The sequence below is a fragment of the Protopterus annectens genome, chromosome 7.part0, assembly GCF_019279795.1.
Source record: "Protopterus annectens isolate FY-2018-M chromosome 7.part0, PAN1.0, whole genome shotgun sequence".
NCBI classification, from domain to species: Eukaryota; Metazoa; Chordata; order Ceratodontiformes; family Protopteridae; genus Protopterus; species Protopterus annectens.
Genome location: NC_056739.1, coordinates 300,661,572 through 300,676,988, shown reverse-complemented (window position 1 = coordinate 300,676,988; position 15,417 = coordinate 300,661,572). Strand labels below are relative to the sequence as shown.

Genomic DNA, 15,417 nt, shown 5'->3' with positions numbered 1-15,417 from the left:
AGAAACATTTCAATGATTGCTCTCTGGCTTTCCTGCAACATGTACACAAAGGGTCTGGAACAGTGTAAATTGCTTTCCTGGTAGGCTGTCTCTGCATCAGATCCTGCTGGTAAAGGCTGTTTTTCAATGCTCTGACATTTCAGTCTCCTTATAAGAAACCAGAGCTGCTTGTCAACATTCATAGTGAGCTTTAAAATGGACTGAGTCACCTTAATCCTTCTGAAGCATTCTTAGGATACCAGAAGGTTGTGCTGAACCTGCACACACAGGGTAACACCGTTATGTGAGTGGCCTTGTTAACTGAATGGTCAGTTCCTCATCCTGAATAACACCAACTCAAATTTAATTGTGAGACTTGACATGGCTGGTGGGTAACATCACTTCAGTTCTGTTACAGTGGAATAAAATGTCATGTGTTATGAGACTGCAATGTGTTTTATAAAGATCTGCCTGGGATGGTTTTTGATAGATAAGAAAGTGACATCACTGTAGTGCAGTCATACGCTTGACTGCTTGGCTTCCTCAAAGAAAAGGGAAAACAATGACAACTCTAATAAAACATCAAGAACTGAACTTGCCCATGTCGCACAGATTCCAGGTTTCAAGCCACAGTGTAGTTGAGAGTGTATAGCAGGGTGAGACAAAGATAGACCTCAGAAGAGTCTCAGTCCTTTAGTCTCTATGACAATTACTACAAATTTATACACGACCAGACCACCTTCTATGCCAACCATTTCGTTTGCAATCATTGAGGTACATATTCCTGTCCAGTGAAATCTATATTAGCCAAAATCAACTGGACAAAGCTATACCCGTATTTCACTAATAAGGATTAATAAACTACTCAAGTTTACTTCAAAACCTTGCCCTCATGAAGCGAGTTGAAATGCTGCTATAACACTAAATGGTGAATGTGACTTGCTCTTTAATCTAATTTACAAAAAGAAGACATGTTACAAAAAGTCCAGTGATAAAGCAGATCTGCTTTCAGACAACCTGATTATTGATATTTATAGTGTCTAAATATAAAATATGCCAACAATTAAAACATTCAAAAGGTGCGCAAATCAAAATGTCAGCACTTGCCTGCCGATGACTACAACTAGATTTGTGCATGTCTTTCAAATAAAAATAATGCTGTGTGTATGTTTGCTTGCACCGGAGAATGAGTTTGTGCAACACACACACACACACACACACACACACACACACACACACACACACACACACACACACACACACACACACACACACACACAAAACTTTCTAGAAAAAATTGTTTGCAATATTTCAAGAATTTGTCTATTTATCTGTCATTTCAAAATCATAAACCTGAATACAAGTAAGCTTCATTGACAAAGATCCCACATAATGTATACATAATGTATAAAAGGATTACTAACTAATCAAACACAGTCAAAGTGCAAAACATGACTGAATGCAAGGAGGGATTTAAATATCACAGCATACAAGGTCTTACTCAACAGGAATAGTTACATGGGCAACAACATAGTATGTGAATGCACATATGCATGCACACACACGGCCAAGGACATCAGCCAATTTCCAAGGTAAATCTTTCACTTTCACAACTGTTTGACCCAGCCTCTGTTACTGTAGCCTCTATTTTATTAATCTCATGTTAAAAGCCTCCTTTCTTTTATGGTTTTCCTCAACACTGGACCCTAACTCAAGGCTACCACTTTCCCCTTACCACTGTCTAAGAGAATGTTGCTATCCATTTCAGGCATGCTGTGCTTCTCCCATGTTTTTTTTTTTTCATATTCACTTACTTGGCTTGTTTTTTTCTCTTAGAATGAGAATCAAATTAAGTGGCCAAGAACGTGCTGCAGATGCGACTCTTCTAGACGGACGACATCTGATGTAGTTCCAAACAGGAAACTCCAGCTGTCCAGTCTAGAGTTTGTCCCGAAGTGTTGACCTGAGTAACAAACTACCTAAAAAGAGGATGCAGATGGGTTAGGGACAGGGATTACAGTCAATCACATAATGCTTAGTGAATTCAGAGACAGTTAACTAATTTAACAAGTAGCGATATCCAAACTTGCATAAAAGACAAGGATTGGGAGGACATGCACTGGAAATGGCAAAATCTAAACAAACAAAATGGTATACTCTAGAGCAAAAACGTCTCAGATTTAGTAAGACTAACAGGAAAGGAGTTTAATCAGTCACTTTCAAAACTCTCAGTTTTAAGTTTGAAAATTTACCAGTATTCTAAAAACAATCCTTCCATAGAAATTTATTTAGCTTTATGGTTACCAGGTAGACCGAGTGGTCATCTGACCCTTAAAAAGCATAACACAGGCTCCCTAAGGAGTATAATCAGTGACATCAGAATTCAATTGGAAGTGAATAGTAAAAGTCAACTGAATCAGTAGTTATAAAGAAAGAATAAAAGTCAACCAGAAATGTTCTAATAAGAATAAAAAGTTCCTGGTTTCAGGGAAACTCATTGAAGTGGACCAAAGCAAGAAATGGGAAAGGTAGTAAGGAGCTATAGTGATACTGGGATGCAGGGAAAAAGAAATTAGATCAAAACTACACAAACATTGCAGTCCTGTATGTTATACATATGTTACCCACACACAGGCATATACAGAAATATTCAATTATTTGAATGACATACAGAGAAGTATGACAGTAGTGCCTTTCAGAATGCCGGACAGCATCACTTTTAAAGATGGAGAGGAGTAAAAGTCAGCAGTGACGTCAAGGGGAATGTGAGGAGATTGTTAAAGAAACTGATCTTTATGGGTCATGGACTTGAAAACAATGGTGATTCAGGAATACTGGGAGTAACAAAACTGTATGAAACAGCTGTTTTACCTTTTAATAAAAGATTTGTGATTATGTTATCAGAGTAACAGTTACAAAGAATGCAATAAGCATTACCAAAGTTTGGAAAGCACATCCCACTACAAGCTAATCCTGTCTGAGGTGCAACACTCAAGTCTAAGGTCATCATCAAACCCCTTTTTTAATTTTTCATGAGGATAGCTGTTGCATCAGTTGTCACAACCTCTCGACTCCAAGCCACTTTTCTACCTTCTTTGACAGTCATGCCCATCTGTCACAATTGTTCTCTCATGCAGTCTGTCCATCTCTTGTCTAAGCATGATCTATCAGTTAGTGCAATGTATAAAGGTTCTGAGCTATTAAAAAGCTCCTTGCTGTATCCAAGTATGCAGGATTTGATTCTTTCTACTTTCATTAGCCTACTGTGCGACTGAGTAAGTCACTTAACCAGACAGTACTCCCAAGTCACCAGTGAAAATGGGCACTTGTGTCCAGTGTGCTTATCAAGTTAACAAATGTATGTATTTTTTTCTCCTTCCCATGCCCTCTTCTTCTCTCTTGAAAATATACTATATCAAATTGCATTCCATTTTCCTGCAGTTGGGACTGAACCATCATTGCATTTTTATTGACCTTCTCTACAACTGGGGTTACTTGGCTTCTGATGTCCTCGTTTCTCAGTCTCACAGTGTGCATCCTACCACCCATCTCAGGCACTTCATCTCAATCACCTCATACTTCATCTGCTCTGTCTTCACTGCATAGGTTCCTGTACCATACAGCAGTATTTGTTGCACTCCTGTTTTGTGCACCTTAAATTTCAGCTTTGTTGACATTCTTCTGCTTCATACTACCCCTGAGACACTGTGCCATTTGTCTGTAGCACCTCCGATTCTAGCTTTGAGATCCTCATTCTGGCCCTCTCTTCACCCAAACATTACAGATAGTTGAAGCTGTTAATCTGTCATACTGTTTCCCTTCTATCAAAGTTTTCAGTTTCTTCCAATTGCCCAACTGCGACTATGACTGCTGTCTTGCCTGTACTCAGTTTCATACCATGTGCCTTCAGTTTCTTATCATTTGCTGAAGTTCACAATCACAGTCTGCAGTGCCACATCATCTGCAAACAGCAGATTTGTTGAACTGTTCCCTCGGCCAGTTTGCTGATATAATCTATCTTCAGTATGAACAGGCATGGACTCAAGACTTGAACCCTGATCAACACCCACTGGAAACCCTTCTGATAGTCTAAACGTTGTCCGTACTTGTGTCATGTCAACGGGCCCTTGTACTCAACCTGCACTAATTTTGTCAGTGTTTCTGGAACTTGGAATTATTGCAATACTGCCTAAATCGTCTTTCCTGGGATCTTGTCATTTGCTTTCTCCTAGTCTGGGAATAGTCTAGGGATGTGTATTTGAACTCACTCATCTCCATCTGCTTCTCCACTAGAGGTTAATAGGGGTGCAATAGGCTAATGACCACTGGGGCCTTTAAGTATAGCCATACATCCCAAACCTCTGAAAAGTTCTGGTATCCTTGGTATGCATAAGCAGCTGCCTGGGAGATGAAATGTTTACAAGTAGGGGCCTTTGAGACTAACCGTTTTACAGGCTGCCTGTGTCCATTAGAGACATAGGTGCCAAACCAGGAAAGAATTTCCTGTTCTTCATCCAATTGTCCAAGTGTACACATGAATTGGGTTAGGGAGGAATTCTGCTTCTCATGGATGAGGAGTCTGCTCCAGAGAAGGGGTAATATTTTGGATATATGCCTGTCTTTCCAGCAGGTCCAATTTATATCACAGGCAAGGTTTATTTTAGATTGGATAAGTCTGGCACTGTTTTTTTTTTGGGGGGGGGGATGTGCAGGAGGTTTATCAAGGTGTGGTCCAACAATGCCTTGTATGCTAGTCATTGATCTCCCATCAGCAGCCTGCAGAAGACAAAATATAGGAACAGATTTCGAGTCCATTGTATAGGATATCTTACTTGCACCATGTATTCTTTTAGTGAGGAACCTCTGTCCCAGGATTCCTGTTGCCAGTCATGTCATACTTTCCAGAAATTAGATGGGTTAGGCCAATGGGTAAGTTGCACTGTTTTACAATAACTTGTTTGCCATGTCTTTTCTATATCTGGGAAAGGTACCAACAGCCACCTGTTTCAGTTTTGAATAATTTAATGTCGGTTTTGTAGCATCTCCACAAAGCATTCTTGTTCTATTAGTCTCAGGCGCAGTCTATTTAACCACAACATGATGTTTTTAGTTCTGATACATCTCTGAGGGCCATAGTTATTTCATATGTCCAATAAGTATAATGATCAAGAATGCAGCTGCAAAGTAAGATGCAGTAATGTCTGCCTTTATGCAATTAAAGGAATGTCTCTCCTGGGATACAGCATGTTTGGTCGGTCTAGATGATTTAATCAGTGATGTAAGACATGATTCTGAGTCTTTATATAGTATGTATTCACAAGCAGTCACAGAGTCCATTACACAGTTCTACCTGTATCCGAGAAGTACGACAGTTTTTCATTTTTTTTGCATTCACAAACCTGCTGACCACCTAGTCTGCAGCTCTTACCATGTTCATTTACCCCTGGAATGGCTGTCATCAAATCAGCCATAAGAGATTTTCCAGTTTGCTGACCTTAACACCACTATTTTTATCTGATATACACACTTAGTTGCAAATTATTGTGATGCCTTTTTCCTCTGTGTGCATGTTCCTGCAAAAACACAATGAAACTTGCTGCATGAAAATGGCTTGATAGAGCCAAACATACATCTCAGGTCCATACTGTATTCCTCCAGCAAGGGTCAATACTGCACCATAGCAGACCATTTCCTTCCACCCAGAACTGATGGGAATGCATTGATTTCCTTACTTCATCCCTCCTTTGTGGGGTTCCTCAAACAGCAAGTTCACTAGCTAGTTCTGCTTCATCTGGGCTGCAATTAGGGTCAATGCCACATAACCAGCTAGTGACTTGCTACATAAAGTAGTTGTGATAAGCTACTATGTCATACACTGTGAACAGCTGTTTCAGGTAAGGCCAGTTCCTTTCATCATAACTCTATCCATGAAGATCAATCTGTCCATTTCATAGACCCTAATTCTCCCAGACTTCTGAACAGCTTCACCTGTGTGTGTCAAATGACACATCAAGAAGACAAGTAGAACAGGTAATGTGACATTACCTGTTCTATTTGTCTTCTTGATGTGTCATTTGACACACACAGGTGAAGCTGTTCAGAAGTCTGGGAGAATTAGGGTCTATGAAATGGACAGATTGATCTTCATGGATGGAGTTATGATGAAAGGAACTGGCCTTACCTGAAACAGCTGTTCACAGTGTATGACATAGTTGGTCTCCATGGCAGGTATAAATTCTCCACAAAGGACTTTATTGCCATACACTGGCTGAATTCTAAATGTCTAAATCAGAGAAAAATAGGATGTCCGACTGTTGGTATCCATTTTTTCCCCAATCTATCTCTATGTGCCCTGATTACATAGCTGCATTGTGTCCAAATGCACACCGTGTTCCTGGTCTGTAAATGTACTCCTATCTCGATGTGCCCTGATTACATAGCTGCATTGTGTCCAAATGCACACCATGTTCCTGTTCTGTAAATGTACTTCTATCTCAATGTGCCCTGATTACATAGCTGCATTGTGTCTAAATGCACACCATGTTCCTGGTCTGTAAATTTACTCTGCTGCCCACAGATCAGATTTCTTTCTGCCTTTCTACAGGTCAGAGAAAATTCTCCAGTTCCTGCTGACTTGCTGCAGACTATGCTGTTTGCATCAACACAGGTCTAACCCACAAGCACTTGATCCATTATATCTTGGCCCCCAGCATGTCTAAATTCCTGCATTTCGGCGTAATTTTTGCATCCATAATATTCATTTTGTTTTGCCTTATCTCATCAACCTTGCCTGCATCTACACCTTTTTTTTCAGTCTCACCCAAAACATTATCACCTACTTGGCATTTCTTCATTATGCCCTTCCTCCCATGGCATCCTCCGGGCAATCTGTGTTGTCCCCCTGACTATATACTGTGTAAAATAAAACATTATTGCCCTATCCCTGACCTTATCAGTAGGCTAGTTTAAGCTGATGCCTCACCCTTGACCAAGTCTCATCCCCTTCTTCGCCTTTCCAGCACAGAAGTGCAGGTTTACTCTGCCAAGTGACTTGCTCTGTCCTACTGATATTTGGAATATCTATCTCTACCTCTGCCTTATAAAAGGAGTGTGTCTTTACCCCAGCTATTAAGTTATAGGCTTATATAACGTGTTTTTTTTTTTTTTTTTTTTTTACAGTAGGTTAACAGTCGACGAGCATGTCAGAAGAGCACATTTTACTTTTATGTGTTACATAATCTTTATTCCAACCGGTTTCCCTTATGTCATCTGATCATTTGGTTGTATATTGCGATTACACTTCTTGGAGAATGCCTTCTCTTAGGTCACACTTAGAACAAACATGTGAACTATATCTTTCTTTCACTAGTTTTGCTGTAAACACAGGCAAATCTGTGGTGATTTTGCAGTTAATGAGACAGCTGATTATGTGTGACAAGCAACAGCTTAAGTTATGCCAGCTGTCAAGGCAATACTCCTCCACACATTACATTTAGCACTAGCACTTAAAAAATATTTTAAACAGAAAAGGGGAAAGAAAAATTCATTTCAGATACAAGCAGAGTGGATTACATTTAAAAAGGCAATGCTATTTCTGGCAACATTAGCCCTTTTATGAAGTGAAATCTTTGATACAAAGTGCCTTTTATTGAAAGCTCTGGAATCCTTCAGATATTATATCTTTCCTATACTTCATTTCAAGTAAATTAGAAAATGCTGCTGACGTGCAAAGCTTGGGGGTAGGCTACATTTGTATAGCAACGTGAAACTCATTCAAAAACGAACCCACTATATGACAAAAATAACTGGATGTCACTTAGCTCATTCAACATACATACATTTTGTTTTTATCACATTTAACTAATTTTTGTCACTGCTCTACCACTCACATGCATGTTATTTTATTCCCTCAATTGGTACAGGTAAGCTTTAGTTGTAATCTGACATACGCAATGGCACTATGTTGGCAGTAGCCTTAATGCAATAGGGTGTGGAAGCTTGTCATTTCTTTGCCCATGTTAGCACCTGCTGGTCAAACTGTAAATGGGTTGTCTAAGAGCCTGAACAAAACTAAAGCCCGTGTTATGTAACCCGATAAGATAAAATATGTTTTGCTTCTGTTTATGGCATAGCTGTATCCAGTGTCATGCATAAACATAAATAAGATTAAAAAGATATCAAACCTAACACAAGAAACAGACACCATTTCACTGTGGACATGATATGCCCAAAAATAGTTTAAGGTTATTTAATTTTTGGTCACAACAGCAGATTCACAAAATATATTTAATTGCAAACTAGCTCCTTGCTTGATTTCACACCACTAGTCATGACATACAAGCTCATGCTTAGATCTTTTATCTGTAGAATGTCTGTATTGTGATAATGGATTCCCCATTTCTTCAACATTACATGACCAATGAAGGGAAACAGTTGACGCATAGTCATTCAAGTATCAGTCTTTTCTTGCATTTGAAGCCAGGTACTGTGGTTCACATGAGGAGGACTGAGCCTTGCTGCATCACAAAATAATTGAAGAGGACTACTTCCTAAGCAGTGCACGGAAACAAAATGAGACATCCTGCATTTCTAACCTGGCAGTCACCTGGAGATTTTAGTTATGTTTACATTCAAGCTTTGTCTGAAAGGGTTGCTAATTAAGAATGAAATCTCTGGAATCACCAGTGATGAAAGCATTGATACCGCTTCATACAACTATGAGACAAGTAAAATAGAAGTAACGGATGTTGGCCAAAAGGTAGCAAAGCAAGCATACAAGGAATTGACGTTTGCTTCAGTGTAAGCACAAATAGGGCAAAGGGACTTTTTACAGTACCTGTAGCATTTGAATGCTTTGCTACTGGGACAACAGACTGAATCTATAATGCACTATCCATTTGGAAACAGCCAACAGTGCATATATACCTTCATATAGATTTATCCCTGCCCACTGCAAGTCATGGATTGGGAAGAAGAAACAAAATGGGAATTCTGTGCAGCTTATGTTCCGAACCGAGTTATCATAGAAAGCATTTGCACAGCCTGGATGCCTGGTGCAATGAATTTGACATACAATGCTAACTCCATTTTCTGCCAATGTTGTAAAGTGCTATGGGAGTGATACATGTTAGACAAGTCCTAAGACTAGTGTATACGATCCACAGCGGTTATGTACAGGTTGGCAGATTATAAAGAACAAGAGGGAGACAGAGAGAAATTAAAATTCATTTAAAAATACAAGCATGACTTTCTAGCTGCAATATTTCTGAGGCTCTGAGCTCCACACATATGTTTAGTTCCAAGGAAATAAGACTTCTGTTTAAAAGGAAATTAGCTTACTCCACTCACTAGAGCCATTTTTAAAAACAAGTCTGACCATATACCTACTCCAAATAGCAAGTGATCACACTTTAAGGTCTTCCTACCAACGAGAGAAGACAAATGTCACTCAAAAAACATCAATGAGTTGTTTCCTTTTAGGTGACGGAGGCAGCCTGAGACTCTAAGTGAAATAAGACATTAATGGATGATTGATTAAGTAGAAGCCAAGACATTAATGGATGATTGATTAAGTAAAAGCACAGAAGTACTGGATAAACTTTTATTTTAATTACACATGCCACTGCCAGCCACTATGCGGGAAGGTAAGCATTTTTAAATGCATTCAAGTGTGTGTGCGTGTGTGTGCATGTGTGTGCGTGTGCACCTGCGTGTGTGCATGTGTTTACTTGTTTATGTGCAGGGGGGCCTCAGAAGCTTTCAAATGTTCTTCATTTCACATCAGATTTTGGCCTGTTCCTTGTAAAATGTGAAGTTTCCTAACAAATCAGTGAGGCTTTCAATCACTCTTCATAACTTTCAGGAAAAACATTTTTTGCAAAGCCTGTTATTCTGGCAATTATCCAAGTATGGAAGAGCAATATTTGTTCCCAATTGTTTTATTAACCTTTTCCCAATTCTTCAACTATGAAGTTGGGGGTGTGCAATGGGTTTTACACTGTATTCTGGTAACAACTAGCGGAGAAGATACCATACATAATTGCTACAGATGAAGGTAGGTATTCATTTATCAGATCATTATCAAACATTATACCCCAAGCAGACTCCAAAGACTTTTTTTCTCAGGTAGACAGCAAGTGTTGGAGGTATGATGGGGGAAGAAAGAGGTAATTGGGAACATTTTCTGGGAGTGTAATGAGTTGACAGACTTAAAGATTCCCTGCAGACTGCTCTGTCAGAGATGCTGGGTTTGCAAATTGGTGTAACTAAGGAAATAACTTTTTTGAGCTATGACACAAATGGTATTGCCTTGACATAGTAAGGCCTTACTTATTCTAATTATGATGGCTGCCAAAAAGCAGTTACTAGAACAACTTTACTAGAAGTAGAGAAGATAGTAACAGAAATAAAACAAATGTAATTTGGATATATATATATATATATATCTATATATATATATATATATATATATATATATATATATATATATATATATAAAGGGTAGGAGCAAATTACATAGGAAAAATGGGAAGTGTGAGATTAATACATGCAGAGAAGGAATGAGGTTTAAAAGGAGGCACAAATTGAATGACTGACAATGACTGGATATATTAGAAGTGATGTATAATGTTTGCAGCTGCAGTTGTGTTGGTATGGTATGTAATGTATAATGTTTGCAACTCAATTGTATCAGTATGGTTTATTTTCATTTATTGCCTATGTCTTGCATGATAATTTAATAAAGATGTTTCTTGTTTTAAAAAACACACAGCTGAGGCCTGTAGTTACAGTAATGCAAGTTGCTCTAATTGATGGCATATGTATATATGTGTGGGGGCTACATTAGTATTATTGCAAAAGGCTAAACTATGTGGTTCTGACAACAGCAAACTTCCATTACTTAGTATAGTGCTGAGTATTCCTGCCTGGCACTTGGGATTTGTTTTCCTATTAGTGGCTGACTGCATCTCTTTACCTTTAGCACATAATTAAGGTTATGAGTTCTTAGCGAGTTGCTTCCTGCCATCAAAGGTTTAAATCAGACAGCTTTCATTTGTCTACTGTGAGACTATGAGCAAGACACTTAACCAGACAATACTCTGGGGTGACTAGAAATTGAGCTAGGCTCTTTAGTGGTATCCTGGACCATAACCATAGAAACTAGAACCTAAATACATGTGTCCATTAATTTATTTTACCCTGCTCAGAAATCTAAAGTGTACACAGACACAACATTTTATGTAACTGGTGTGGACATCGAAGTGTGTGTGTGTGTGTGTGTGTGTGTGTGTGTGTGTGTGTGTGTGTGTGTGTGTGTGTGTGTGTGTGTGTGTGTGTGTGTGTGTGCACATGTGTGAGCATATTTATATATACACACAGAGGGTTTGCATTTATAGATTTGACTGCAGCAAGATGAAATACACGGCCATTTAGAATTCATTCATTTGGTCCCAATCAGGCTTCTGAGGTGCACATGACTATAAACACCGTTGTAATTGGTGGTGCCATAAGGGTGTAAGCAATAGTAAAATAAATTACTGTGGATAATTATTATTTACATTTTATTACAATTTTATACCTGAAGTATATGTAGTCAACAATTCTGGCTTTAAGTTCTTGCACATGTGTACATGTGTCAGATTGAATTTAAATTTTGGGACCTTTGGTTGTTCATGGTGTACATGGTTCCACTAGGTAGGAACTCTAGTAAGGAAGAGAGACTTAAGTACACCATAATTACACCGATGATAACTAGATCAACTTCTCATTTCATATTTAGAGTTGGACTGTATTTATTCCCTGGTTGATGATCTTTAACTCGTACCTTTATGGCTTAATGGAAACAGACAAAACTCACTACCACAAAGATAGAGGCCTTGGTTAATTCAGCTGAGATATTCCTCCATCACATCCTTGCTAAATATGTATGGTGTTGACAAGCTTAAAAATGTTAAACAGGTGAAGACTCTCTAAAATTTTCTCAACTCTTGTCTAATAGTTTAAGACCAGGTGTTGGCTGTAGTGAGGTTATTTGCTTCCATATTGGAAACATTTCAACAATTAAGCACCCAGTTGCCCAAGTATACATCCACTTGCTTTCCATGCCTAAGTGTCCTCCAGACTGAACTATTTCAATGTCTTATATCTGGGACTACCTAAAACTGAACTTGATAAATTGCAAAAGGAACAGAACTGAGCAGCTAGGCTACTTACTTTTACATCATACTGCCAAAATATTAAACCCATTCTACATGGCATTCATTGGATTTCAAGTCATTAAAGGATCATCTTGAAGATGCTATTATTACTATACTTGTCTGTTCAAAACCTAAGCCCCCCTGCTACATTAGAGTTTGTTTTGCCCTATTGCCCTGGGCAAGTATTGTATTCAGCATTTGAGGACTGTTGTCTCTTCCACAGGTTAATCTTGAATTCTCAGGCATTTGAGCCTTCTGCTAATCAAGCCACTTACCTGTGGAACTAACTACCTTGATGGCTTTGAGTGTATAGCTTGGTCAATTAAAAAAAATTGAAATGGCCTTAAATGATGTGGTTTGAAGACATCATTTCAATTTGTGTTTGTTTACATTTTAGTACAGGTTTGTACTTTGTTGTCATGTACTAGTTGATTGATTATTGATGCTTGTACTTCAAAACTTGAACGTAATTGCTAGGAATGAGGGATGTCTGTGGATGAAATTAATTGATGGAGCTGTCAATTGCTGAGGAAAAATAGCAATGGTTCTAGCAATGCAGGCCAAATCTGCTTTGTGTAAAGCATAATTGAAAACTAATCTTTGGATGCTGCCAGTGTGACACAAAGTTTAATACCTTTTTCCTGACCATTTGTAGTAAATTTACAAATCTGAGGTGTACACAGTCAACAAAGTGGCAAAAATTCATGGGTACAGAGGCTCTCTGTGAAAGAAAGTGACTGATCCTGCTGTCATTTCACTTTACAGTTATTTTTCTGATTTTGCAGGATTAAGGTGCATTTATATGAAACAAATTGGAATACTTCACTATGGCTGCAGCTTGTGTAAAACAAAGATGAAATACCATACTGTGGCCTCTATGTATATCATAATCAGACATCGGAGGTATGCAAAAATCAACAAATCTGGTATTTTCTGATGAGTATGGGACCTATTGGTGAATACAAGTGACTGACTGATAACATTTGCTCAGGTTATGCCAGTCATTATTTGGGATTTGCAAAGCTAGTCCACATTTATTTGAAATAGGGTGAAAGACTTTAAATTACTGTACTCCTCTCAGATTTTTGAATGTGTTAAAATAGCCACAGTAAAATGACTGTACTTTATGAGTATAGGGTCAGTCAGTGGATGAAAATGACTATGTAGGGGAGGGGTTGCTGTGCATCAAAAAGAAGCAAGTTGGTCATAATATCTTTCACTGTTCACGACAGTCCAAAAACAGCATTTTACACAGTAAAATGTTTTTTTGCTATGTTTTTGTCTAATTCCTTCTGTGCAGTCAGAATACACTCCCAGTCTCCATGTGTGATTTACCCAGGTGTTTCAGGTTCCTCCCACAAACCCACAACTATATAATGTATGCTTCTGGACATTTGTGCTTTTACTTGTAGTCCAAACACCAAAGGGGTACAAGCAAGGTAACTTTTTAGGAGGTGTAGGAATAGTGTACTACTCAAACTGCATTTGATCATCATTACAAACATTTGCCTTCAGTTTATTAAGAGCTACTATTTTGTTAGCTCTGGACATTAAGCTTTGGATGCAACTTTTTTTTTTTACTCAAAAGAAGGTATAAAACTGCAAATTTTTCCTTAGTCTTAATTTGTGTTCAAATCATCATCGGATCAAAAGGCTGGCAAAATGTTCCATGGTGCACCTTACAGCTTTTGGCATCCTACAACTTCTTATGGCTCAGAAACTCCCAGACCCTTGACTTACTTCCCCTGCACTGCATTCTTAGCCAGTTTGAGTGTGTTACAGGAATGGAGAAAAACGGTAAGAAATAAGGCAAAGTGTGACAAAACAAGAAAAAAAACCTATCTGGATGGTGTAGGTATAGGACTGGAAAACAGGAGAAGGGCACTGGGGTGGTGCAGGGGAACCAATGTGAATAGGAGGTCCCACTGAGTCCTTTACCTAAGGCTCCATTTCAGCTAAGGCTGGCCTTGTTGACAGCAGGTATGAGATGTACATAAACTATAAAGTGGTTAGACTGAGTGGGTACTGAGGTAGGCTGTGCATGAAAGTGACCATCTGTTTGATCACAGGTAATGGTCAATGACCTACCATGACATATCCCCTCACCTTTCTAATTATCCTCACTCTTTCAGTTGCTTTCTGCAGATCTTCTTACTTTGAAGTAATCAGAGACAACTAAAAATAAGAACTTTAAATTCACTTAAAAATATGCAGCACATGAGGCACCCTAATTCTGCTAAAAAATAGTAATAGCTTTTTTAGAGAGGTTTTGACAGCAAGGGCCTACACATAGTCTTGTTATAGTGAGTTTTATATGCAATATGAGCCCTGAAGTAAGTTTCAACAACACTTATGACCACAGAAATTCCTCTAAAACCCTTGCTTGTCAGTACTGATTGGAGGGAATTAAAATGGACACAGCATAGCATGCAGTCCAATGTACATCAGCAGTTAACTATGTAAATATATAGAAAAACACAGACCCCTAAAAATGGGCAAAATTAACACATGGTGCTACTTTCAGATGTAACCATGGCTCTTTGGCTGGTTACTAAACTTGTTCCTCTATTGCCTTCATACAGTGAAACACTCGGATATATAAACCATATGGAAATAAACTCTAAATTAAATGGTAGCTCCATGTACAAAGAATGATGAATAACTGATCACAATTTCATTTTATGGGTTCTTGCTTAGCTCCATGTTGCACAGAGGGTAAGCCCTGGGCTGTGACCCATAAAACCAAAGTAGCGTCTTGGGTGCTAAACAGCAAGGCAGAGAAGGATCATAAACATGGTTTCGGGGTCATCCATCTTTTCCCCATGGACATTTGTTACAATGCAAGCACAGCCTTCCATGAAAACAAGGGTCAGTCCTAAGGGTATGTGGGCTTGGTGCTCCCATAAAAGTGATGGTAGTCCTCAAGGATATGTGTTTGGGGACCTCACATCAGCCACTAGTGGGGACAGGGGGTTAGTTTGTATTAAGAAATGTTCTGATAGTCAACAATCTCCATGACTGAACACTACAAGAGTGGAGAGGTGTTATGAAATCCACTGTTCTCAGGAGAATGAGGATCTGTCTGAAACACAGATGACCCTGGTTGGGGGTGAGGGGGGTTGAAGCCAGACCCTCAATCAATAAGGACAATGATTTTTTTTCCATGGATATTACAAGGAATATCAGGCATTAATAGGAGCATTACATTTTTTGTGGCTATCTGGATGATGGCTCACACCAA

At 38.7% G+C, this 15,417-nt stretch overlaps 1 protein-coding gene across 5 annotated transcripts in view; it reads right to left on the bottom strand.

Annotated features, from left to right (window-relative positions):
- The window catches only part of CDK18 (cyclin dependent kinase 18), a 1,544,265-nt gene that overhangs the window by 1,261,802 nt on the left and 267,046 nt on the right, over positions 1-15,417 (bottom strand). For 2 of the 5 annotated variants that reach the window (XM_044076819.1, XM_044076821.1), the window contains one exon: positions 1,794-1,958. The exons of the other annotated variants lie outside the window; for them this stretch is intronic. The gene's annotated coding sequence lies outside the window, so the exon portion shown is untranslated. The remainder of the gene's footprint in view (positions 1-1,793; positions 1,959-15,417) is intronic. 5 annotated transcript variants of the gene reach the window in all.